The sequence below is a fragment of the Hyperolius riggenbachi genome, chromosome 6 (assembly GCF_040937935.1).
Source record: "Hyperolius riggenbachi isolate aHypRig1 chromosome 6, aHypRig1.pri, whole genome shotgun sequence".
Lineage (NCBI taxonomy): Eukaryota > Metazoa > Chordata > Amphibia > Anura > Hyperoliidae > Hyperolius > Hyperolius riggenbachi.
The window spans coordinates 285,727,477-285,754,447 of NC_090651.1; the positions used below are offsets into that span (position 1 = coordinate 285,727,477).

General features: G+C 49.6%; 1 protein-coding gene across 1 annotated transcript in view; it reads right to left on the bottom strand.

Moving 5' to 3' along the window:
- Positions 1–24,635, bottom strand: part of THY1 (Thy-1 cell surface antigen) — a 36,278-nt gene extending 11,643 nt beyond the window's left edge. The window contains exon 1 of the mRNA XM_068240980.1: positions 24,552–24,635. The gene's annotated coding sequence lies outside the window, so the exon portion shown is untranslated. The remainder of the gene's footprint in view (positions 1–24,551) is intronic.
- Positions 24,636–26,971: the final 2,336 nt, after the last annotated feature.

Genomic DNA, 26,971 nt, shown 5'->3' on the forward strand with positions numbered 1-26,971 from the left:
ACTTTAGCGGTTAATAGCAAAGCCCCTTTAAATGCCAGAAACACCAAATGTGTAGGGAATGTTAAGAAGATAAATATCGTTCAGGCAGGACAAAAAAAAAAGTTTTAAAACGATAAATTTCGTTCAAAAGGTCTGCACTATTTTAACCTTTAAAACGATAAATATCGTTTTAAACATATATCGGGCAGAAGGGGGCGCCATTATTTTGCCGGCACCATTTTTCACTAGACGCGATGACAGCATCCTGAGCTGTCTAGAACTGTAGAGCGATTGCAAATGACAATGAGACTTATTGCGAATGCACAACCGAATGCAAGCAGATAAGCCAGAACTGTCCGTTTGCAGCTCCACTGCAACGGACAGAATACGCTACAGGAGGGATCCTTACAGCCACACTAATCAAACATGCATACAGACTGTTTCAAATTGGTTGATCCTCATCAGTGCATGGCATAGATTAATGTGGCTCTATGGATTAGGACGTGAAACACCCAGTTACAGACTACCCAGCAGGCTCATGGTGAACCAGAACTCATTGGAGTGTGTGAATTCTGGTTCACCATCAGCGTGCTGGGTAGTCCGTATCCCACCAAAAGAGGGACAGCCGGGCGCTATGCCTTATAGTAACTTTCAAGGGACCTGGTCAAGTAGTTAACTATATAAGGGTTTATTGACCTGATGTACTGCTAATCTGGCCTATATTTATTCAGAGTTGTCTACCGTTAGATGGCAGAAGTCTGCAATCCTCCCCTGGATCACACTGAGCCACAGTGCAGATGTAAGGTTAGTGAAACACTGAGTGCATTACTTTGCACTGTCTGCAGCTACCTGGCTGTCCTGGGCTTCTTATAGAAAATTCTTGCTGCATGTGTGTACCTGTGAGTGCAGTTTGCATACACGCTTTTTCACTAACCTTACGCTAACTCTCACTATGACTCACACGACAGTGCTAAAAATTTGTGCCACCTAATAACAGACAGTGGTTTATAACTTGAAGACCATGTTTGCAGCCACACTTCTATTCTCCAGCAATAGCTACTACTGCTCCTTGTCACTCCTATGTCCTGCAATCATCGATTTTTCCAGTAAAAAAAACCAAACAAACACTGCCGCGACCCCTGAGGTCATGACGCTGCAGCTCTGGCTCTGTGTGTCTCAACACAGAGCAGGGAGCTTGGGTAGGAGTGTGGATGGGGGGGGGAGAGCAGAGCTGCCCAGGAAGGTGTGTTCCTAACACCAGAGTGGGCAGTTTGCAGGAGTGTCTCTCCTGCAAGAGACGCCTCTTCCCCTGGTTAGCTACAGGCAAACTGCTTCTCACCAGTTTGGGGTGTGTGATAGCGCGGCGCTAAGAAGGGCAGAGAGCAGCACGGGTGGGGGTGGGAACTTGTTGCTCTCAGTTGCAGTGTTGATCCTTACTATTCAGGGACACTAAATGAGAGACAGCAGTGTGTTGTGGACAAAAAATACATGCAGCAGTGTGATGCTGGATAACATGGGCATGTTCGGTTCCTGTATTGTAATGGGTAATGTTATCCAATACACTGTCTTCAGTGTGGTTCAAGATGATGTGGTAAATGTGCACCACATTACCTGGAAACACAATTGTTCATGCTATGAAAAATAATGTATGGGGAGCAGCAAGGCATTATATATTACCTGGTTCTGATGGTGGGACAGGTCCTCCTCACTCCTCTTCTGCTGCGTGCCTGGCAGCTAATCACCATGTGGCTCACAATGCCAGCCTCATAATGGTAGCTGCAAGGTGATTGGCTGCACAGTAACGAGAGAAGTGAAGAAAACTTGTCCCACCGCCAGAAGCAGGAAATGAATAATGCTTCACTCTCGACGCTCTGCATTTTACTCTGCATTTGCTGCCAGGAGTGGACCCCCGAGGAAGGGGGAAGGGGCTGGAAGATGAAGACTTGGCCAATAGATCTTTGAACTTACACCCTATAATGAAACGCGGAAAAGCCGCCGCGTGTGCTGACAACAAGGCGGCTGATTCCGCGTCCAGCGTGGCGGTTTGCACACAGCAGCGTGAGTCTGGTGTGGCTGGGTCTGTTAGTTCACACAGTTTGAGAAATACGCGCGCGCTGAGAGGCAGAACCTTTATGACAGCCGAGGAGGGATCAGCTGACCAGGTTGGTCAGCTGACCTCAGAGCAAGTGACTATTGATCAATCACTGATGGGTGGCGCCAGAGAGCGCTGCTCTATATATAGTTACTGCTGGTCAGTCTCAGGTTGTCTGCCGTTGCGAACACTTACGTGGAAGCACTCAGACCTTAGTCAGATCCTACAGTGTGTTAGAACCAGGAGGACCTGGGAATTCACACTGAGCCAGATTACTTCTGTTTATCATTGTGTTATACTTCAGACTAGTTCCAGGGTGTCGAGACCACGGACCTCACACCCAAGATTAGGGACTTTGTGTTATCATTGTGTTATACTTCAGACTAGTTCCAGGGTGTCGAGACCACGGACCTCACACCCAAGATTAGGGACTTTGTGTTATCATTCTGTTATACTTCAGACTAGTTCCAGGTTGTCGAGACCACGGACCTCACACCCAAGACTAGGGACTTTGTGTTATCATTCTGTTATACTTCAGACTAGTTCCAGGGTGTAGAGACCATGGACCTCACACCCAAGCCTAGGCATTGTTTGATATCTGTTATGACCTACTGCTTTTCTGACTATCCCTCTGCTTTCTGATTCGGTACCTACGCATATCTGATTATCTGTTGCCAACCCTGCCTGCCTTTGGATACCGAATCAGCCTTCTGTCTCTGTACCTTGTCTGTCCGTGTGTTGCCGACCTGGCTTGCCGGACCTTGAGAGCTATCTCTCTCCTTAAGAGATAGTCTCCAGACCTGCTAGTGACATCCACCTTCAGGTATCACTCACTCACAGGTCCTTCCTACTTTCAGCCTGGGACTCCACCCCTTTGGAGGTCTCAGGCTGCTGGAAGGTTTTTGCACTTCTCAGAAGGCGGTATCGCCCATACTGCCAAAGACCACCTGCTCCTCGGGTGGTCTTACTCAAAGTCATTACTGTTGCACCAAACACTCACATTATAAAGGTGTCCAGAGGTTAGTTATACTTGGATTATCGGTGATTCTGCAGATCATCAATAATCGGGTATATATCTGTATTCTTGGTGATACTGCAGATCACCAATAATCAGATTCTCTCTGTGTGCTGACACCGATCGTTACACACCCATGGTAGAACAGCTCATCTGCAGACACACCCAGTTATTGCTTTCTTTTCGGGTGCAGGTGCTCAGTAAAAAATATATGAGGTGGCCATACCTGGGGCTTCTTCAGTGCCCCCATAAACTCTGCGGCCTTTTAGCTTCACCAGTCTCCCCTCAATCTTGGAGCGGTGCCCCCTGATCAAAGTACAGCCTGAACCCAGTCGGAGCAAGAGTGCATGCTCTGTTTTCCCCACATCCCCTCTTCAAATAGCTGTGCTCAGCAGCCGGGATCATTCTGGGCATGTATAGTTTGTGAGCATTCGTAACCACGCATGCCCAGGAAGCTCCTAGACAAGGCTCCTCCCCACTGTCTTTGGGGAGCATACAAGAAGACGGTATGCACAGTGATCAGAGCATGCATGATTCAGGCATGAATGAGGGGCAAATCTACAAGATGGAGAGGAGGCCGGAACAGCCCCAGGTATGGCCACCTTGTATATTTTTACTCAATTTAGGTACCTATTTTTAGTTGTGCTTTAAACATGGAGTTTATCATCTCTTGAAACCACAGTTCACTGATGGAGTGGTAGCATGGCTGACCCTGTGCATGTTCCAGCTGGGCAACATTGTGTATGACAACAGAGAGAATCTGCTGGCAATCTTTCTCCTCAGACATTTTCGTGAAAGTGATAGATGCCTATTGTGAGGTTCACTGCTGTTTCTAATGTGCTTTCCTTGTTTCAATTATTCGGGAAACAAGCTTTTTGTCCACAACCAATGTTGAAATAAGAATTTTGGGGTCAAGCAGACAAATTCACGGTTAATGACAAGCACTACAAAAAAAAGTCTCAAGCCAACAAATAGTTCTTCAAACATGTTTCTGAGTCTGAAAGAAAGGTATTTATAAATGCTGCTACTGTACATATTACCGGACTGATGAACACAGAATGGACCCCCCCATTTAAGGGCATTCATATTGATCTTGTTTTGTGGGGCTAATGCAGTTGAAATGTTTTGAAACTAAACTCAAATAGATTGATCATTACTACTTATTGTCTAATTAGAGCTGGCAACTGTCACAAATGGGGCTCTGCTGAGCCTCTCTGTGTCACCATAGTCAGACCACCATAGCTGGACCAGAATATTACCAGCCGCGACTATACACTCCCTCCCAACATCGCACCTACCCGGTTTACAGCACCAGTAGTGAGACCAGGTGATGATATCACCATGGAGCCAGAAAGAGCAATGGCTAGGATCGAGGGTGGGGTGTCAGGGGACAGGCATAAGCAAATCAGGGTCAGGGGTGGGCATGACTGGGCTTCTGAACAAGGAAACCTTCTAAACACTGGCACTCACCAAGGCTCAAAAGTGCCTCATTAACCACTTGCCGACCGCGCACTCATAACGCGCGTTGGCAAAGTGGTAGCTGCAGGACCAGCGACGCACATCTGCGTCGCCGGCTGCAGGCTAATTAATCAGGAAACAGCCGCTCGCGCAAGCAGCTGCTTCCTGTCAATTCACGGCGGGGGGCTCCGTGAATAGCCTGCGGGCCGCCGATCGCGGCTCGCAGGCTAAATGTAAACACAAGCGGAAATAATCCGCTTTGTTTACATTTGTACAACGCTGCTAACAGTACCAGATCAGCGATCCCCGGCCAATCAGCGGCCGGGGATCGCTGTCACATGACAGGCAGGAGCCTGTTAGAGGCTGCACAGGACAGATCCGTTCCTGTGCAGCCTCCTATCTCCGGGGCAGGGAGGGAGGAGAGGGAGAATCCTGCGGTGGAGGGGGCTTTGAGGCCCCCCCCGCCAGCCACACGCAGGCAGGAGCGATCAGACCCCCCCAGCACATTATCCCCCTAGTGGGGAAAAAAGGGGGCAATCTGGTCGCTCTGCCTAATGTTTGATCTGTGCTGGGGGCTGTAGAGCCCACCCAGCACAGATCTCAGTAATCAGCGCTGGTCCTTAAGGGGGGGGTAAAGGTTGGGTCCTCAAGTGGTTAAAAGAGGGGTTGAGTGCATCAGCTGGATTTCTGTGAGTTTTGAGCCAAGTTTCCTTTAAATTTTGCATTGTGCGTTTCTGCCCAGCCTTTTTAGCACCTCACATATTGGCCTATATCCTATTAACTTTTCTACTGAGTTTTCTCCAAGGAGATATTTTTAACCTTACCAAAAAAATACCTCAAAGGACAACTGTAATGAGAGGGATATGGAGGCTGCCATATTAATTTCCTTTTAAGCAATACCAGTTGCCTGGCAGCCCTGCTGATCCTCTATTTCTAATATTTTTAGCCATAGACCCTGAACAAGCATGCAGCAGATCAGGTGTTTCTGACATTATTGTCAGATCTGACAAGATTAGCTACCAAATACACCAGCAGGGCTGCCAGGCAACTGGTACTGCTTAAAAGGAAATAAATATGGCAGCCTCCATATATAGAGTTGGGCCGAACGGTTCGCCGGCGAACGGGGTTCGCGCGAACTTAGGTGGTTCGCGTGCGGGTACCGCACGCGAACCTTTTGCGGAAGAAGTTCGGTTCGCCCCATAATGCACCTGAGGGTCAACTTTGACCCTCTACATCACAGTCAGCAGGCCCAGTGTAGCCAATTAGGCTACACTAGCCCCTGGAGCCCCACCCCCCCTTATATAAGGCAGGCAGCGGCGGCCATTACGGCCACTCGTGTGCCTGCATTAGTCAGAGTAGGGCGAGCTGCTGCAGACTGTCTCTCAGGGAAAGATTAGTTAGGCTTAACTTCTTCCTGGCTGCATACCTGTTCTGTTCAGTGAGCCCTCAGCCCACTGCATACCTGTACTGTGATCCTGCCACTGCATAGCTGTTCAGTGATCCTGCCACAGCATACCTGTTCTGTTCAGTGAGCCCTCAGCCCACTGCATACCTGTACTGTGATCCTGCCACTGCATAGCTGTTCAGTGATCCTGCCACAGCATACCTGTTCTGTTCAGTGAGCCCTCAGCCCACTGCATACCTGTACTGTGATCCTGCCACTGCATACCTGTTCAGTGATCCTGCCACAGCATACCTGTTCTGTTCAGTGAGCCCTCAGCCCACTGCATACCTGTACTGTGATCCTGCCACTGCATAGCTGTTCAGTGATCCTGCCACAGCATACCTGTTCTGTTCAGTGAGCCCCCAGCCCACTGCATACCTGTACTGTGATCCTGCCACTGCATACCTGTTCAGTGATCCTGCCACAGCATACCTGTTCTGTTCAGTGAGCCCTCAGCCCACTGCATACCTGTACTGTGATCCTGCCACTGCATAGCTGTTCAGTGATCCTGCCACAGCATACCTGTTCTGTTCAGTGAGCCCTCAGCCCACTGCATACCTGTACTGTGATCCTGCCACTGCATAGCTGTTCAGTGATCCTGCCACAGCATACCTGTTCTGTTCAGTGAGCCCTCAGCCCACTGCATACCTGTACTGTGATCCTGCCACTGCATACCTGTTCAGTGATCCTGCCACAGCATACCTGTTCTGTTCAGTGAGCCCTCAGCCCACTGCATACCTGTACTGTGATCCTGCCACTGCATAGCTGTTCAGTGATCCTGCCACAGCATACCTGTTCTGTTCAGTGAGCCCCCAGCCCACTGCATACCTGTACTGTGATCCTGCCACTGCATACCTGTTCAGTGATCCTGCCACAGCATACCTGTTCTGTTCAGTGAGCCCTCAGCCCACTGCATACCTGTACTGTGATCCTGCCACTGCATACCTGTTCAGTGATCCTGCCACAGCATACCTGTTCTGTTCAGTGAGCCCTCAGCCCACTGCATACCTGTACTGTGATCCTGCCACTGCATAGCTGTTCAGTGATCCTGCCACAGCATACCTGTTCTGTTCAGTGAGCCCTCAGCCCACTGCATACCTGTACTGTGATCCTGCCACTGCATACCTGTTCCGTGATCCTGCCACAGCATACCTGTTCTGTTCAGTGAGCCCTCAGCCCACTGCATACCTGTACTGTGATACTGCCACTGCATACCTGTTCAGTGATCCTGCCACAGCATACCTGTTCTGTTCAGTGAGCCCTCAGCCCACTGCATACCTGTACTGTGATCCTGCCACTGCATACCTGTTTAGTGATCCTGCCACAGCATACCTGTTCTGTTCAGTGAGCCCTCAGCCCACTGCATACCTGTACTGTGATCCTGCCACTGCATAGCTGTTCAGTGATCCTGCCACAGCATACCTGTTCTGTTCAGTGAGCCCTCAGCCCACTGCATACCTGTACTGTGATCCTGCCACTGCATAGCTGTTCAGTGATCCTGCCACAGCATACCTGTTCTGTTCAGTGAGCCCCCAGCCCACTGCATACCTGTACTGTGATCCTGCCACTGCATACCTGTTCAGTGATCCTGCCACAGCATACCTGTTCTGTTCAGTGAGCCCTCAGCCCACTGCATACCTGTACTGTGATCCTGCCACTGCATACCTGTTCAGTGATCCTGCCACAGCATACCTGTTCTGTTCAGTGAGCCCTCAGCCCACTGCATACCTGTACTGTGATCCTGCCACTGCATAGCTGTTCAGTGATCCTGCCACAGCATACCTGTTCTGTTCAGTGAGCCCTCAGCCCACTGCATACCTGTACTGTGATCCTGCCACTGCATACCTGTTCAGTGATCCTGCCACAGCATACCTGTTCTGTTCAGTGAGCCCTCAGCCCACTGCATACCTGTACTGTGATCCTGCCACTGCATACCTGTTCAGTGATCCTGCCACAGCATACCTGTTCTGTTCAGTGAGCCCTCAGCCCACTGCATACCTGTACTGTGATACTGCCACTGCATACCTGTTCAGTGATCCTGCCACAGCATACCTGTTCTGTTCAGTGAGCCCTCAGCCCACTGCATACCTGTACTGTGATCCTGCCACTGCATACCTGTTCAGTGATCCTGCCACAGCATACCTGTTCTGTTCAGTGAGCCCTCAGCCCACTGCATACCTGTACTGTGATCCTGCCACTGCATAGCTGTTCAGTGATCCTGCCACAGCATACCTGTTCTGTTCAGTGAGCCCTCAGCCCACTGCATACCTGTACTGTGATCCTGCCACTGCATACCTGTTCAGTGATCCTGCCACTGTATACCTGTTCTGTGAACCCGCCACTGTATACCTGTTCTGTTCAGTGGACCCGCCACTGTATACCTGTTCTGTGAACCCGCCACTGTATACCTGTTCTGTTCAGTGGACCCGCCACTGTATACCTGTTCTGTGAACCCGCCACTGTATACCTGTTCTGTTCAGTGGACCTGCCACTGTATACCTGTTTAGTGAACACGCCACTGCATACCTGTTGTGTTCAGTGAACCTGCCACTGCATACCTGTTCTGTGAACCCGCCACTGTATACCTGTTCTGTTCAGTGGACCCGCCACTGTATACCTGTTCTGTTCAGTGGACCTGCCACTGTATACCTGTTTAGTGAACACGCCACTGCATACCTGTTGTGTTCAGTGAACCTGCCACTGCATACCTGTTCTGTGAACCCGCCACTGTATACCTGTTCTGTTCAGTGGACCCGCCACTGTATACCTGTTCTGTTCAGTGGACCTGCCACTGTATACCTGTTCTGTTCAGTGGACCTGCCACTGTATACCTGTTTAGTGAACATGCCACTGCATACCTGTTGTGTTCAGTGAACCCGCCACTGTATACCTGTACTGTTCAGTGAACCCACCGCATCAGTGCGCATACCTGTGCAGTTAAGTGAACCCACCTACCTACGTGAGTGCACGCAGTGTGATATACCACTCCGTGCATACCCGATATGGACAAAACAGGTAGAGGAAGAGGAAGAGGTAGTGGCAGAGGCAGAGGAAGGCCACCCGGCAGGTCTGCGCGAGGTCGTGTAAATGTAATTTCGTGTGGACCTGGCCCACAGTACAGTGCTCGGAAGAAGGCACGTCCCATCACCTCCCAAGATTGTCAGGACGTGGTTGAGTATTTAGCGACACAGAACACCTCATCTTGCTCAGCCACCAGCGCTACTACTAGCACCACTTCCGCTGCATTTGACACTTCGCAAGAATTATTTAGTGGTGGTGAAATCACTGATGCACAGCCATTGTTACAGCCAGATGAATTTTCACCAGCTCATATGTCTGCGTTACGCGACAACACTATGGATGTAACGTGTAAGGAGGATGAAGGACCTACACATTTGGATTTTTCTGAGGCAAGCAAAGCTGGGCAGGATGATTACGATGATGACGATGATAGGGATCCTCTGTATGTTCCCAATAGAGGAGATGAAGAGGGGGACAGTTCAGAGGGGGAGTCAGAGAGTAGTAGGAGGATAGAAGTTGCTGAAAGAAGCTGGGGCAGCTCTTCGTCAGAAACAGCTGGTGGCAGAGTCCGGCACCATGTATCGCCAGATTCGCCACCTATGTACAGCCAGCCAACTTGCCCTTCAGCATCAGCTGCTGAGGTCCCCATAGTGCCCACATCCCAGGGTGGCTCAGCGGTGTGGAAATTTTTTAATGTGTGTGCCTCAGATCGGACCAAAGCCATCTGTTCGCTCTGCCAACAAAAATTGAGCCGTGGAAAGGCCAACACTCACGTAGGGACAAGTGCCTTACGAAGGCACCTGCAGAAAAGGCACAAACAGCAATGGGATGGCCACCTGAGCAAAAGCAGCAGCAGCACACAAAAGCAAAGTCACCCTCCTTCTCCTCTTCCTCCTTCAGGTGCATCATCTGCTTATGCCGCTCTCTCCCTTGCACCTTCACAGGCACCCTCCTCCACTCCGCCTCTGCCCTTGAGCGGTTCCTGCTCCTCTGCCCACAGCAGCAGTCAGGTGTCCGTGAAGGAAATGTTTGAGCGGAAGAAGCCACTTTTGGCCAGTCACCCCCTTGCCCGGCGTCTGACAGCTGGCGTGGCGGAACTGTTAGCTCGCCAGCTGTTACCATACCGGCTGGTGGACTCTGAGGCCTTCCGTAAATTTGTGGCCATCGGAACACCGCAGTGGAAGATGCCAGGCCGCACTTATTTTTCCAGAAAGGCCATACCCCAACTGCACCGTGAAGTTGAGAGGCAAGTGGTGTCATCTCTTGCGAAGAGCGTTGGGTCAAGGGTACACCTGACCACGGATGCCTGGTCTGCCAAGCACGGGCAGGGCCGCTACATTACCTACACAGCCCATTGGGTGAACCTGGTGGTGAACGATGGCAAGCAGAAAGCGGCGGACCAAATTGTGACACCTCCACGGCTTGCAGGCAGGCCTCCTGCCACCTCCTCTCCTCCTGCTACATGCTCTTCGCTGTCCTCCTCCTCCTCCTTGGCTGAGTGGCAGTTCTCCTCTCCAGCTACACAGCCCCAGCTCCGCAGGGCCTATGCTGCATGCCAGGTACGACGGTGTCACGCCATCTTAGACATGGCTTGTCTCAAAGCGGAGAGTCACACTGGAGCAGCTCTCCTGGCTGCTCTTAAGAAACAGGTGGATGAGTGGCTGACCCCGCACCACCTGGAGATAGGCAACGTGGTGTGCGACAACGGCAGCAATCTGCTTGCCGCTTTGCATATGGGGAAGCTGACACACATACCCTGCATGGCACATGTCATGAATCTGGTGGTTCAAAGATTTGTGGCAAAGTACCCTGGCTTAGCGGATGTCCTGAAGCAGGCCAGGAAGTTCTGTGGGCATTTGAGGCGCTCTTACACAGCCATGGCACGATTTGCAGAAATTCAGCGTAAAAACAACATGCCGGTGAGGCGCCTCATTTGCGATAGCCCCACTCGCTGGAACTCGACCCTCCTCATGTTCTCCCGCCTGCTAGAACAGAAGAAAGCCGTCACCCAGTACCTCTACAACTGGAGTAGAACGAAACAGTCTGGGAAGATGGGGATGTTCTGGCCCGACAACTGGACAATGATGAAAAATGCATGCAGGCTCATGCGGCCGTTTGAGGAGGTGACCAACCTGGTGAGCCGCAGTGAGGGCACCATCAGCGACTTAATTCCCTACGCGTACTTCTTGGAGCGTGCTGTGCGTAGAGTGGCGGATGAAGCTGCGAATGAGCGTGACCAGGAACCGTTACGGCAGGAACAGGCATGGGACCAATTTTCATCAGACCCAGCTGTTTCCTCAACACCTGCGGCAGCACAGAGGGGGGAGGAGGAGGAAGAAGAGAGGTCATGTGCAGAAGATGAGTCAGACTCAGAGGATGATGAGCAAGGTGTTTCTTTGGGGGAGGAGGAGGAGGAGGAGGGGACAGCGGCAGGAGAACAACCGCAGCAGGCGTCGCAGGGGGCTTGTGCTGCGCAACCTTCCCGTGGTATTGTTCGCGGCTGGGGGGAGGAGGTTGACTTACCTGACGTCACTGAGGAAGAGCAAGAGGAGATGGAGGGTACTGGATCCGACTTTGTGCAGATGTCGTCTTTTATGCTGTCCTGCCTGTTGAGGGACCCCCGTATAAAAAACCTCAAGGGGAATGAGCTGTACTGGGTGGCCACACTACTAGACCCTCGGTACAGGCACAAAGTGGCGGACCTGTTACCAACTCACCGGAAGGTGGAAAGGATGCAGCACATGCAGAACCAGCTGTCAACTATGCTTTACAATGCCTTTAAGGGTGATGTGACGGCACAACGCCAGCAAGGTACCACTGCCACTAATCCTCCTCCCGTGTCCACGCAGTCAAAGACAGGACGCTCCAGCGATCTCATGGTGATGTCGGACATGCGGACGTTCTTTAGTCCAACGCCTCGCCGTAGCCCTTCCGGATCCACCCTCCACCAACGCCTGGAACGGCAGGTAGCCGACTACCTGGCCTTAAGTGTGGATGTAGACACTGCTGTGAACAGCGATGAGGAACCCTTGAACTACTGGGTGCGCAGGCTTGACCTGTGGCCAGAGCTGTCCCAATTTGCCATCCAACTTCTCTCCTGCCCTGCCGCAAGCGTCCTCTCAGAAAGGACCTTCAGCGCAGCTGGAGGCATTGTCACAGAGAAGAGAAGTCGCCTAAGTCACAAAAGTGTTAAGTACCTCACCTTTATAAAAATGAATGAGGCATGGATCCCGGAGGGCTGCTGCCCGCCCCAAGACTAAGTCAGTCCCCGCACATACAGCATCTCTGCCTGCACGCCGTGTGACTGGCTGCCTGGCCTGCCCCAAGAAGACTAAGTCGCTCCCAGTCCCTCCACACAGCATGTCTGCCTGCAGGCCACTTCACTACCTTCTCCGCCACCACCAACAGGGTCCGGGACTCCAGGCGGATTGCTGAATTTTTTAGGCCGCTGCTAGCAGCGGCCGCTGTAATAATTTTTCGGGTGCGTGTACATGACTGCCTAATTTTTCTGGCTGCACTGCGGGCAGCTGCAACAACAAAAGAAAAGGCATGAACATGCGCCCATTCCCCTTCGTGATCATTACCTTGCCGTGGTGAAGGGGCTTGCGTATCACAATGGAGCAATGACCGGCGCCTAGATGAGTGTCTCGGGGGGCACACCCACGATAATAAGGTCGTTGCCTCATTGTGGTCAGACCAAATTTGATCAGCTGGACAGTCACTGTTCTGTCATTCAGCTACATCAGCCAGGTGACTGACCATATGGGCTGTAAAGCCACCAAAACCTGCACTCTCGCCATGGTGCGCACCAGTCCAGCACGGCCGTCACTACACAAACAGCTGTTTGCGGTGCGTTACACGATGAGTTTGGTGCGTCAGTGTGAAGCAGTACCTTAATTACACTACCTGATTGATGTATACACATGCAAGATGTTTGAAAGCACTTTAGGCCTGTCATTTAACATTCAATGTGATTTCTGCCCTTAAAACGCTGCTTTGCGTCAAATCCAGATTTTTCCCGGGGACTTTTGGCATGTATCCCACTCCGCCATCCCCCCCTCCAGGTGTTAGACCCCTTGAAACATCTTTTCCATCACTTTTGTGGCCAGCATAATTAATTTTTTTTTTCAAAGTTCGCATCCCCATTGAAGTCTATTGCGGTTCGCGAACTTTAACGCGAACCGAACCTTTCGCGAAAGTTCGCGAACCCGGTTCGCGAACCGAAAATCGGAGGTTCGGCCCAACTCTATCCATATACCTCTCGCTTCAGTTGTCCTTTAAAAGCTCCCACTAACTCTCTCCTCTAGCTCAGCAACCCTCCCCCCTCTGCTCAAAACCAACTTTATTTTCCTAAAACAAAACAGACATGTTCTCAGAGTACACCCCCCTCTCTGTCCAAAGAGTATAGCATGCAGCAGTAAGTAATTATTTGACTTGTTATCAGAATTAGAATCTTTATTTTCGCCAAGCACGACTGGGTCGTGCCCGGAATTGGTCTTGGCACCTACAGGATACAGGTAGGATAGGGTACACAGAATACATCAGAAGGATCAACACTATATCACACATTACATACGAGGAAAGCATACAAGCAAAAAAACACTAAATGTTTGCATCTTTACAAAACACTCAAATTATCGCCGGGCTTGGCGCTGCTATGTGTATGTGCAAAGGCAACAGCATGGTCACGTTGTGGTGGGGAGTGCATGGAGAGAGTTCAGTGAGTTGACAGCTGAGGGGAAGAAGCTGTTTCTGCGTCTAGTGGTCCTAGTGTAAATGGACCGATACCTCCGGCCCAAAGGAAGCTGGCTGAAAAAACGGTTGCCTGGGTGTGAGGGGTCATTGACAATCCTCAAAGCTCTGGAGCACAGCCTTGAGTGGTAGAGGAGGTCCAGAGCGGGTAGCGGTTTTCCGTTAATTCTCTCTGCTGATCTGATGACTCTCTGCAATTTGTGTCTGTCGCTGGTGGAGGAGCCGGCATACCAGACTAGGATGGAAGAGCGGAGGACAGATTCAATTGTAGCAAAGAGTAGAAGCCGGTCAGAAGTTTTGGGGACATGCTGAACTTCTTCAGTTGGCGGAGAAAGAATAACCTCTGCTGTGCTTTCCTCTGAACGGAGGAGGTGTTGGCCTTCCACTTCAGGTCGTTGGTAGAGTTGGGCCGAACGGTTCGCCGGCGAACGTGGTTCGCGCGAACGTAGGTGGTTCGCGTGCGGGTACCGCACGCGAACGTTTTGCGGAAGAAGTTCGGTTCGCCCCATAATGCACCTGAGGGTCAACTTTGACCCTCTACATCACAGTCAGCAGGCCCAGTGTAGCCAATTAGGCTACACTAGCCCCTGGAGCCCCACCCCCCCTTATATAAGGCAGGCAGCGGCGGCCATTACGGCCACTCGTGTGCCTGCATTAGTGAGAGTAGGGCGAGCTGCTGCAGTCTCTCATATAGGGAAAGATTAGTTAGGCTTAACTTCTTCCTGGCTGCATACCTGTTCTGTTCAGTGAGCCCTCAGCCCACTGCATACCTGTACTGTGATCCTGCCACTGCATACCTGTTCAGTGATCCTGCCACTGCATACCTGTTCTGTTCAGTGAGCCCTCAGCCCACTGCATACCTGTACTGTGATCCTGCCACTCCATACCTGTTCAGTGATCCTGCCACTGCATACCTGTTCTGTTCAGTGAGCCCTCAGCCCACTGCATACCTGTACTGTGATCCTGCCACTGCATACCTGTTCAGTGATCCTGCCACTGCATACCTGTTCAGTGATCCTGCCACTGCATACCTGTTCAGTGATCCTGCCACTGCATACCTGTTCAGTGATCCTGCCACTGCATACCTGTTCAGTGATCCTGCCACTGCATACCTGTTCTGTGAACCCGCCACTGTATACCTGTTCTGTTCAGTGGACCCGCCACTGTATACCTGTTCTGTGAACCCGCCACTGTATACCTGTTCTGTTCAGTGGACCCGCCACTGTATACCTGTTTAGTGAACACGCCACTGCATACCTGTTGTGTTCAGTGAACCTGCCACTGCATACCTGTTCTGTGAACCCGCCACTGTATACCTGTTCTGTTCAGTGGACCCGCCACTGTATACCTGTTCTGTTCAGTGGACCCGCCACTGTATACCTGTTCAGTGAACCCGCCACTGCATACCTGTTGTGTTCAGTGAACCTGCCACTGCATACCTGTTCTGTGAACCCGCCACTGTATACCTGTTCTGTTCAGTGGACCCCCCACTGTATACCTGTTCAGTGATCCTGCCACTGCATACCTGTTCTGTGAACCCGCCACTGTATACCTGTTCTGTTCAGTGGACCCGCCACTGTATACCTGTTTAGTGAACACGCCACTGCATACCTGTTGTGTTCAGTGAACCTGCCACTGCATACCTGTTCTGTGAACCCGCCACTGTATACCTGTTCTGTTCAGTGGACCCGCCACTGTATACCTGTTCTGTTCAGTGGACCCGCCACTGTATACCTGTTTAGTGAACCCGCCACTGCATACCTGTTGTGTTCAGTGAACCTGCCACTGCATACCTGTTCTGTGAACCCGCCACTGTATACCTGTTCTGTTCAGTGGACCCGCCACTGTATACCTGTTTAGTGAACACGCCACTGCATACCTGTTGTGTTCAGTGAACCTGCCACTGCATACCTGTTCTGTGAACCCGCCACTGTATACCTGTTCTGTTCAGTGGACCCGCCACTGTATACCTGTTCTGTTCAGTGGACCCGCCACTGTATACCTGTTCTGTTCAGTGGACCCGCCACTGTATACCTGTTCAGTGAACCCGCCACTGCATACCTGTTGTGTTCAGTGAACCTGCCACTGCATACCTGTTCTGTGAACCCGCCACTGTATACCTGTTCTGTTCAGTGGACCCGCCACTGTATACCTGTTCTGTTCAGTGGACCCGCCACTGTATACCTGTTCAGTGATCCTGCCACTGCATACCTGTTCAGTGAACCCGCCACTGCATACCTGTTGTGTTCAGTGAACCCGTCACTGTATACCTGTACTGTTCAGTGAACCCACCGCATCAGTGCGCATACCTGTGCAGTTAAGTGAACCCACCTACCTACGTGAGTGCACGCAGTGTGATATACCACTCCGTGCATACCCGATATGGACAAAACAGGTAGAGGAAGAGGAAGAGGTAGTGGCAGAGGCAGAGGAAGGCCACCCGGCAGGTCTGCGCGAGGTCGTGTAAATGTAATTTCGTGTGGACCTGGCCCACAGTACAGTGCTCGGAAGAAGGCACATCCCATCACCTCCCAAGATTGTCAGGACGTGGTTGAGTATTTAGCGACACAGAACACCTCATCTTGCTCAGCCACCAGCGCTACTACTAGCACCACTTCCGCTGCATTTGACACTTCGCAAGAATTATTTAGTGGTGGTGAAATCACTGATGCACAGCCATTGTTACAGCCAGATGAATTTTCACCAGCTCATATGTCTGCGTTACGCGGCAACACTATGGATGTAACGTGTAAGGAGGATGAAGGACCTACTGATGGTGCATGTTTGGATTTTTCTGAGTCAAGCGAAGCTGGGCAGGATGATTACGATGATGACGATGATAGGGATCCTCTGTATGTTCCCAATAGAGGAGATGAAGAGGGGGACAGTTCAGAGGGGGAGTCGGAGAGTAGTAGGAGGATAGAAGTTGCTGAAAGAAGCTGGGGCAGCTCTTCGTCAGAAACAGCTGGTGGCAGAGTCCAGTGGCGTAGCTAAGGAGCTGTGGGCCCCGATGCAAGTTTTACAATGGGGCCCCCCCAAGCACTCTATACATAACAATTGATACAGCGCACCAAAACCTGCCATTGGCAATTACAGTGTCAGAGGTGCAAGAAGGGAATGGGAAACAGCTTGTTAATGATTACCACTATTCAAAGTATCTATAGAAGTGATTATTATGAGCACAGGACCAATAGATAGCTAATACTGAAGTTGAGGAAGGGCACTTCGGGGCCCCTCTGGCCCAAGGGCCCCGATGCGGTCGCTACCTCTGCAACCCCTATTGCTACGCCTCTGGCAGAGTCCGGCACCATGTATCGCCACCTATGTACAGCCAGCCAACTTGCCCTTCAGCATCAGCTGCTGAGGTCCCCATAGTGCCCACATCCCAGGGTGGCTCAGCGGTGTGGAAATTTTTTAATGTGTGTGCCTCAGATCGGACCAAAGCCATCTGTTCGCTCTGCCAACAAAAATTGAGCCGTGGAAAGGCCAACACTCACGTAGGGACAAGTGCCTTACGAAGGCACCTGGAGAAAAGGCACAAACAGCAATGGGATGGCCACCTGAGCAAAAGCAGCAGCAGCACACAAAAGAAAAGTCACCCTCATTCTCCTCTTCCTCCTTCAGGTGCATCATCTGCTTCTGCCGCTTTCTCCCTTGCACCTTCACAGGCACCCTCCTCCACTCCGCCTCTGCCCTTGAGCGGTTCCTGCTCCTCTGCCCACAGCAGCAGTCAGGTGTCCGTGAAGGAAATGTTCAAGCGGAAGAAGCCACTTTTGGCCAGTCACCCCCTTGCCCGGCGTCTGACAGCTGGCGTGGCGGAACTGTTAGCTCGCCAGCTGTTACCATACCGGCTGGTGGACTCTGAGGCCTTCCGTAAATTTGTGGCCATCGGAACACCGCAGTGGAAGATGCCAGGCCGCACTTATTTTTCGAGAAAGGCCATACCCCAACTGCACCGTGAAGTTGAGAGGCAAGTGGTGTCATCTCTTGCGAAGAGCGTTGGGTCAAGGGTACACCTGACCACGGATGGCTGGTCTGCCAAGCACGGGCAGGGCCGCTACATTACCTACACAGCCCATTGGGTGAACCTGGTGGTGAACGATGGCAAGCAGAAAGCGGCGGACCAAATTGTGACACCTCCACGGCTTGCAGGCAGGCCTCCTGCCACCTCCTCTCCTCCTGCTACATGCTCTTCGCTGTCCTCCTCCTCCTCCTTGGCTGAGTGGCAGTTCTCCTCTCCAGCTACACAGCCCCAGCTCCGCAGGGCCTATGCTGCATGCCAGGTACGACGGTGTCACGCCATCTTAGACATGGCTTGTCTCAAAGCGGAGAGTCACACTGGAGCAGCTCTCCTGGCTGCTCTTAAGAAACAGGTGGATGAGTGGCTGACCCCGCACCACCTGGAGATAGGCAACGTGGTGTGCGACAACGGCAGCAATCTGCTTGCCGCTTTGCATATGGGGAAGCTGACACACATATCCTGCATGGCACATGTCATGAATCTAGTGGTTCAAAGATTTGTGGCAAAGTACCCTGGCTTAGCGGATGTCCTGAAGCAGGCCAGGAAGTTCTGTGGGCATTTGAGGCGCTCTTACACAGCCATGGCACGATTTGCAGAAATTCAGCGTAAAAACAACATGCCGGTGAGACGCCTCATTTGCGATAGCCCCACTCGCTGGAATTCGACCCTGCTCATGTTCTCCCGCCTGCTAGAACAGAAGAAAGCCGTCACCCAGTACCTCTACAACTGGAGTAGAACGAAACAGTCTGGGAAGATGGGGATGTTCTGGCCCGACAACTGGACACTGATGAAAAATGCATGCAGGCTCATGCGGCCGTTTGAGGAGGTGACCAACCTGGTGAGCCGCAGTGAGGGCACCATCAGCGACTTAATTCCCTACGCGTACTTCTTGGAGCGTGCTGTGCGTAGAGTGGCGGATGAAGCTGCAAATGAGCGTGACCAGGAACCGTTACGGCAGGAACAGGCATGGGACCAATTTTCATCAGACCCAGCTGTTTCCTCAACACCTGCGGCAGCACAGAGGGGGGAGGAGGAAGAAGAGAGGTCGTGTGCAGAAGACGAGTCAGACTCAGAGGATGATGAGCAAGGTGTTTCTTTGGGGGAGGAGGAGGAGGGGACAGCGGCAGGAGAACAACCGCAGCAGGCGTCGCAGGGGGCTTGTGCTGCTCAACCTTCCCGTGGTATTGTTCGCGGCTGGGGGGAGGAGTTTGACTTACGTGACGTCACTGAGGAAGAGCAAGAGGAGATGGAGGGTACTGGATCCGACTTTCTGCAGATGTCGTCTTTTATGCTGTCCTGCCTGTTGAGGGACCCCCGTATAAAAAACCTCAAGGGGAATGAGCTGTACTGGGTGGCCACACTACTAGACCCTCGGTACAGGCACAAAGTGGCGGACCTGTTACCAACTCACCTGAAGGTGGAAAGGATGCAGCACATGCAGAACCAGCTGTCAACTATGCTTTACAATGCCTTTAAGGGTGATGTGACAGCACAACGCCAGCAAGGTACCACTGCCACTAATCCTCCTCCCGTGTCCACGCAGTCAAAGACAGGACGCTCCAGCAATCTCATGGTGATGTCGGACATGCGGACGTTCTTTAGTCCAACGCCTCGCCGTAGCCCTTCCGGATCCACCCTCCACCAACGCCTCGACCGGCAGGTAGCCGACTACCTGGCCTTAAGTGTGGATGTAGACACTGCTGTGAACAGCGATGAGGAACCCTTGAACTACTGGGTGCGCAGGCTTGACCTGTGGCCAGAGCTGTCCCAATTTGCCATCCAACTTCTCTCCTGCCCTGCCGCAAGCGTCCTCTCAGAAAGGACCTTCAGCGCAGCTGGAGGCATTGTCACAGAGAAGAGAAGTCGCCTAAGTCACAAAAGTGTTAAGTACCTCACCTTTATCAAAATGAATGAGGCATGGATCCCGGAGGGCAGCTGCCCGCCCCAAGACTAAGTCAGTCCCCGCACACACAGCATCTCTGCCTGCACGCCGTGTGACTGGCTGCCTGGCCTGCCCCAAAAAGACTAAGTCGTTCCCAGTCCCTCCACACAGCATGTCTGCCTGCAGGCCGCTTCACTACCTTCTCCGCCACCACCAACAGGGTCCGGGACTCCAGGCGGATTGCTGAATTTTTTAGGCCGCTGCTAGCAGCGGCCGCTGTAATAATTTTTATGGTGCGTGTACATGACTGCCTAATTTTTCTGGCTGCACTGCGGGCAGCTGCAACAACAAAAGAAAAGGCATGTACATGCGCCCATTCCCCTTCGTGATCATTACCTTGCCGTGGTGAAGGGGCTTGCGTATCACAATGAAGCAATGACCGGCGCCTAGATGAGTGTCTCGGGGGGTACACAAAAGATAATAAGGTCGTTGCTTCATTGTGGTCAGACCAAATTTGATCAGCTGGACAGTCACTGTTCTGTCATTCAGCTACATCAGCCAGGCCGATCATATGGGCTGTAAAGCCACCATAACCTGCACTCTCGCCATGGTGCGCACCAGTCCAGCACGGCCGTCACTACACAAACAGCTGTTTGCGGTGCGTTACACGGTGAGTTTGGTGTGTCAGTGTGAAGCAGTACCTTAATTACACTACCTGATTGATGTATACACATGCAAGATGTTTTAAAGCACTTTAGGCCTGTCATTTAGCATTCAATGTGATTTCTGCCCTTAAAACGCTGCTTTGCGTCAAATCCAGATTTTTCCCGGGGACTTTTGGCGTGTATCCCACTCCGCCATGCCCCCCTCCAGGTGTTAGACCCCTTGAAACATCTTTTCCATCACTTTTGTGGCCAGCATAATTATTTTTTTTTTCAAAGTTCGCATCCCCATTGAAGTCTATTGCGGTTCGCGAACTTTAACGCGAACCGAACCTTCCGCGGAAGTTCGCGAACCGAAAATCGGAGGTTCGGCCCAACTCTAGTCGTTGGAGATGGTTGTGCCCAGAAGTCGGACACAGGGAACTCTTTCAACTTCTGCATAGCTCCCAACTGTCCCTCTTTTGGTGGGATAGTCCCTCTTTGGAAGCCCTGTCCCTCTGTCCCTCTTTCCTCCTGATTTGTCCCTCTTTCAGGACTTTGTCCCTCTTTCTATGTAAATATATACCGTATATTTCTCTATTAAAAAATGTATTTGACTCTAAACTTTATTCCCATCCTTAAAATTGATATATTACTGTTTTTAAAATGTAACTATGAAAGAAAATGAACCAGAATAGAAAGGGCCAGTGTGGTTTGAAATATAAAACAACATATTTTTCTTATGAAATCTGTATGGTATGCGTGACTAGTGATTTGACCGGGGGTGGGGTGTATGGCGTGATCAAGGGTGTGGCAGGGGCGTGGCTTAAGTGTCCCTCTTTCTCATCTCAAAAAGTTGGGAGGTATGTATATGCATTTAAGAACCATTAGTATGCACTGTCATTATTGGGGGGTTACATGCTAACCACTGGCAGAGATGGGGACTGATGACAGAGATTGATAGTTAGCCTGTAGGTATGAGTAGGCTTAGTTTTGTGAGAAGCTAAGCTGTTACTGCTTGTGGTTGAGCAAGAAGTTTTAATTCAGAATGATACCATTTATTGGCTAACTTAGAGATAAATAAAAAGTTAGCTTTTGGGTAATAAGCCTTTATCGGACTTGGTTATTAGCTGAAAGCTTACTTTTTATTTATCTCTAAGGCCCAGTGCACACCAAAAACCTCTAGCAGATCTGCAAAACGCTAGAAGTTTTTGAAGCAGATTTCAGAGCGATTCTAAGCATGTTTAGAGTGGTTTTCTAAACATGCCTATCGTTTTGGGAGCGTTTTTGTGCAGCAGATTTCATAAATTGTTACAGCTGTTACTGAACTGATCTTGCGTTTTTCAGAGCAGTTTTCCACTTTCCTATACTCTAACATCTAGGCAAAAACGCCTCAGAAATCTAAAAAATGCTGCAGCCCCTGAGTTTGCACTTGTGGAAAAAACGAACCGCTCTGGTGTGAACCAGCCCATTGAAATACATAAGCCAAGCGGTTTTCTATCCCCAAGCGTTTTTAAAAACGCTCATGAACCGCTCTGGTGTGCACCAGCCCTAAGTTAGCCAATAAATGATATCATCCTGATTCAAAACCTCTTGCTTTTACTGATTGCTAACACAGTACAACACTCTACTACTTATGTTTGAAGAGGGAGCCACAGCAGAGAAGGCTAATTTACCTGTATGACTGCATCTTGCCACGGAGCTCCACTCTGCGCTGCATCCTCCTGATACTTCCTAATTCACAGAGCAAGACAAAGCATCGGGAAGGATGGAGGGCACTGTGGCAAACCAAGTTCAGAGGCAGTCACTCAGGTAAATCAACCCATTCTGCCATGGCCCCCTCCTTGAACACGAATGAGTAGAAGTTTGCTTCTTGAAAAACTGTGCTTGCTCATCCCTATTTGCCTGTGACTTCTGACAAATAATGGGGAACACCACCTGTGATTGGTGGGAGACCTATGTACCCACCTGTACCTGCTGGGAAAGAATTGAGACCACTTGCAACTGCTATGAGACTTTTGGAGCCACTTGTGATTACTGGGAGATATTTCGGGGCACCTATGACTTGTGGAAGACATGCAAGACAGCATGTGGCTGCTGGGAGAAAATGTTGTGACGGCTTGGAGAGGTGAGATGGAGTCACCTGAGACTGCTGGGATGCACTGTGCCTCAATCTAATTGCACATTGTACCCATTCCTACCTGTCTGCCAGCTACACTCAGCAAGACAATCATATCCTCCTGCTTTCCCCCACACCTGGTTTACTCTAGAGGATACAGGGGAGGACAGTAGGGTTATGGGGGGGTAAAGCTCTAAAGTGGACCTGAGACGAGGTGGGGGAAAATTCATACATACCTGGGGCTTCCTCCAGCCCCCTTCAGACTTTTGGCTCTCGCGCCGTCCTCCCAAGCCTCCTTGATCCTCCGCTAGGGTCCTCTGAAATTTCCCCATTCAGGGCCAGTCGGAGCATGCACAGTTCAACTACATGTTCATCACCATCGTGATCCTGTCACCGGCAATGGGGGAGCCGCCTATGCGCAGTACGCTCCAACTGGAGACATTTCAGAGGTACCTAACGGAGGATCAAGGTGGCCTGGGAGGACGGCGAGGGAGCAATCGGACCTCAGCGGTGGAACACAGAGGTATGCCTGTGTTCCTGCCTGCCGTTGCTGCCACCTATTTAATTCAGGAGGGGAGCACGATGAGGGGAGAGCCCGAGGTGAGGGAGGGGGTAGTGGCCCCCTCCTGCCGATGTAGGTGGCCAATGCTCTCCCCTCATGCTGCGACCCCTCCTGCCCCCAAAAACGGCCCTCAGAAAGCCCCAGAAGGACCCCAGGCCCCACTGTGGGTGCAGGGGCTGCAGCCTATATTGTTATGCCACTGGTTGATCTTCATACTACATAGAGGTGGTAAAATTGTGATTGGCCAATCATAATAGAAAGTGTGTACCAGGCATTAGCACAAACCTCCCTCTTTCTCAATAATGACACAGCATGACATAGTCTCCCACCTCTCCCAAGAGGCACACAGCACAGCACTGAATGTCTGGTGGCAGTCACGGGTGGTCCTTAGTGGTCAGTCTATCTATGGGGACGTAAATGATGTAGCTCCAGTGTAAAGAAAAGGGACACAATAAGGCTTCAATGCATTTCCCCAGTGAACGTTCCATACTGTATCTGCAGCCCTGCACAAGGGTGTGGTTACCTGGGCATTGTGTTTGCAAATAGCCACTGTCCTTTCATTTTTGGTGTCCGAATTTGTTTTTTCATCATCTGTTATCATTAAATTCAGTTTCAGGCATATATGCTTTCTTTTTTAACCATTTGTAGAATAATCCTTGATGACTTCACCAGGAAACAGAATTCTGCGTCACTGTTCATTGATGTTGCGACTGCTGTCTCTCACCCTGTCATCTCATACAAATGATTAGTGCTGATGTGTAAATTCACCTATCACAAAAATTTCTACTAACCAAGGGTTAATTAATCAACTACCAGTTCAACGATCAGCGGATAGAGACATAAATCTATTAGATGGCTTTCCCTTCTTAGGGCCAATAGAGATTTATATTAGAAGCATTGCTAATTAGAAGCTTTGACTTCAGAAATCTGCTAATCATTCATTTTTAGCCATTCTTCTCACCTCTATAGCAGTAACCTTTCAGAGACAAGCATTGCTCTCTGAAAACATGATCTCCATGTCCTGCAATAAACTATCTAGTGAGAAATAACAAAGCAGTCTAATAACTTGATACAAGTGCAGTCCTGAAAAAAATCCAGGACCAAAGGAACCTAAGTTATTGTAAAATTCCATCTATACAACATTTATGTGTAGAGACTGCCAGTCACCCTCTTCATTTTCTGTTATTTACATCTGGATTCTAAATAAACAATATGTCTCTTGATAATTGGAAAATCCCAATTCTAGTCCTGTAACCCCTAGAAACTTGCAGCTCAGAATGTGATGAAACATTCTACCTTTAAACACAAAGGTAACTTTGCCATTACATTTGACCTTGAAGGAATATTATCTTACTAACCTCTATTGAGATAGCCAAGTACAGCCACACAGTAGGTAATGTGTGCATTTGTGTATAATTCAAGCTGTTTCTGTCAAAACATGACAATGATGTTGATAACATAGTGATGTAAACTTCTGTGTCTTTCAGATTGCCCCATAGTAAAAAGCCTCATTCTGATTCACGTCATGCTAATCTCTGCTGGCATCTGGTACAAGCATGCTTTACCTTATTCCCTGAGTCTGATCGCAGGATCCTTGCAGCACTAGGACAGCTACCTCCCTCTGCCGCAATGTTCAGCTTCTACTGCAGTAAGGGGAGGGAAAACTGGAGCACATCCAAACAGCAGAGAAGGAGGTGGAGTGTCCCACTGCCTGACAGCAGAAAGACAGGGCACGATAGTAGTCATCTTCAGAGAGTAATCCTGATTCTGAAGTCACATTCTATGACGCCTTAAATGAAAGTGTACCAAACTTGTACATTCATATGATACGAATAGCCATAGTCTGAAATATGAAGTGACAAATTAGGGAATGTTTGCACCTATTAACTTTGAAGTGGACCTGAACTCTTGCACAGGACAGGAGGAAAACAGAGAAATACACCCTGTGCGTATTTCGAGAGTTTAACCTGTCTAATCTGTAATTTGATCTCTCGTCTGTGTCAGCTCAGGAATCTCGGCAGTCCTTGACAGAGCAGCTAATTTGTAAACACAGGATGTTAATCCTATGTCTACTTCCGTGAAAGCAGGAAGTGGACACACTGCAGATTAATTCAGCTGTAACAAAAAAATGGTTTTCTTTAAAGGTTATTATGCTGTTGCTTATCTTATAGAGCAGAGTTCCGAGTTCAGGTCTCCTTTAACAAAATAAAAAACGTAGTAAAAGCCCCGATCCAACCACAAATGATTATTATTTTGGATTTATATAGTACCAGCATCAAATGTTTTCTAAGGACCCTATCCCACTGAGTACCATGACCATAATTGTTATCGCAATATCTACTCTTGATCGGAGGCAGATCAGACCGTCATGTTGGTCTCATGGAAAACTTGCATCATATGTACCAGCCTACACTCTAGCCTAACACTAATATTTGATTCACCTAAGCTTTTTATTAAACTTAAACCTTTAAACTAATCCTAACAGGAACCTTAATCCTAAATTATCAAGACGCCTGCATAGAGATGGTAATAATATACCAACAATTTTGAGTTGATGCTAACTAGATGTTACTTTTATGCATATTTAGGCAGCTACTGGATTTGATTGGCTCAATTCCAAGCTGCATAAAATGAACACGAGAAATCCTTAGCTTTTCTCAAACAGCTCATCAGAGGGGTCTGTATGGCTGATATATACAATTCAATAACATTTCAATAGCGCTTTTCTCCCATAGGACTCAAAGCGCTTCGGCTCCTTCAGATTCAGTCATTGGTAGTAGGATGAAGTATTAACACAACAAAAGTTATATTTCTGCAAATGCCAAACTGAACAGGTGGGTTTTCAATCTTGATCACGTCCAGGGATGGAGCTGTCCTGATCTGCTGAGGTAAGGAGTTCCATAATGTAGTATCGGCATGACAGGAGACTTTGGGACCAAAAGTTTCCAGGTGGCCTCTGGGTATGACTAGATTATTAGAACCTGTGGATCTGATATTGCAGGGATTGCAACGCAGCTGCAGCATTTCTTTCATGTATCCAGGGCCCAGATTATGTAGTGATTTAAATACCAGTAGGCGGATCTTGAATAGGACCCTCCATTTTATAGGTAGCCAGTGAAGGGAGTGCAGGACTGGCGTTATGTGGCAGTGACGGGGTTGGTTGGTTAACATATACAAAAAATGTCTCAACGCAAATCACTACTTTTAATTAGGTCCAATATTAATGTTCTATATATGATAAAATCATATCACACAATGCAATTGTATTGTTCCTTAAAGAGAAACTCCGACCAAGAATTTAACTTTATCCCAATCAATAGCTGATACCCCCTTTTACATGAGAAATCTATTCCTTTTCACAAACAGACCATCAGGGGGCCCTGTATGGCTGATATTGTGGTGAAGCCCCTCCCACAAGAAACAAGAAAAGTACGTACTCTTGGCAGTTTCGTGTCTGTGAACCTTGTTGCATTGTGGGAAATAGCTGTTTACAGCTGTTTCCAACTGCCAAAAAAGCATGCAGCAGCTACATCACCTGCCAACAGTAAAAATGTCACCATGCAATAAATGTCCAAATGTAAATCAGGGATTTAAAAGATTTTACAATGGGCAAACACTGACTAAATCCTTTATATATAATTATTGTAAAAATGAAGCACATTTTTTATTACATTATTTTCACTGGAGTTCCTCTTTAAATCCAGTTGATATGGGAGACATCAGACCACCACCAGGGCACCCTTCGGGGAACAAACTCACCAGAAACGAGTGACCACTGCTAGAATGGTCAAATGCGCTTTATACTGGGAAACCTCCATATCATCGGGATCCCAGTCCCACATGTCTCTTAAATGCAACAGAATGTCTTAACCTTGATAGCAAAGAAGCTTGCATAGCGTGATACCATCATAAAATTATACTTTGTTAATTAAAATACACTCACATGATCCTCCAGGATAATTGCACATAGAGTTATTTGGTACGG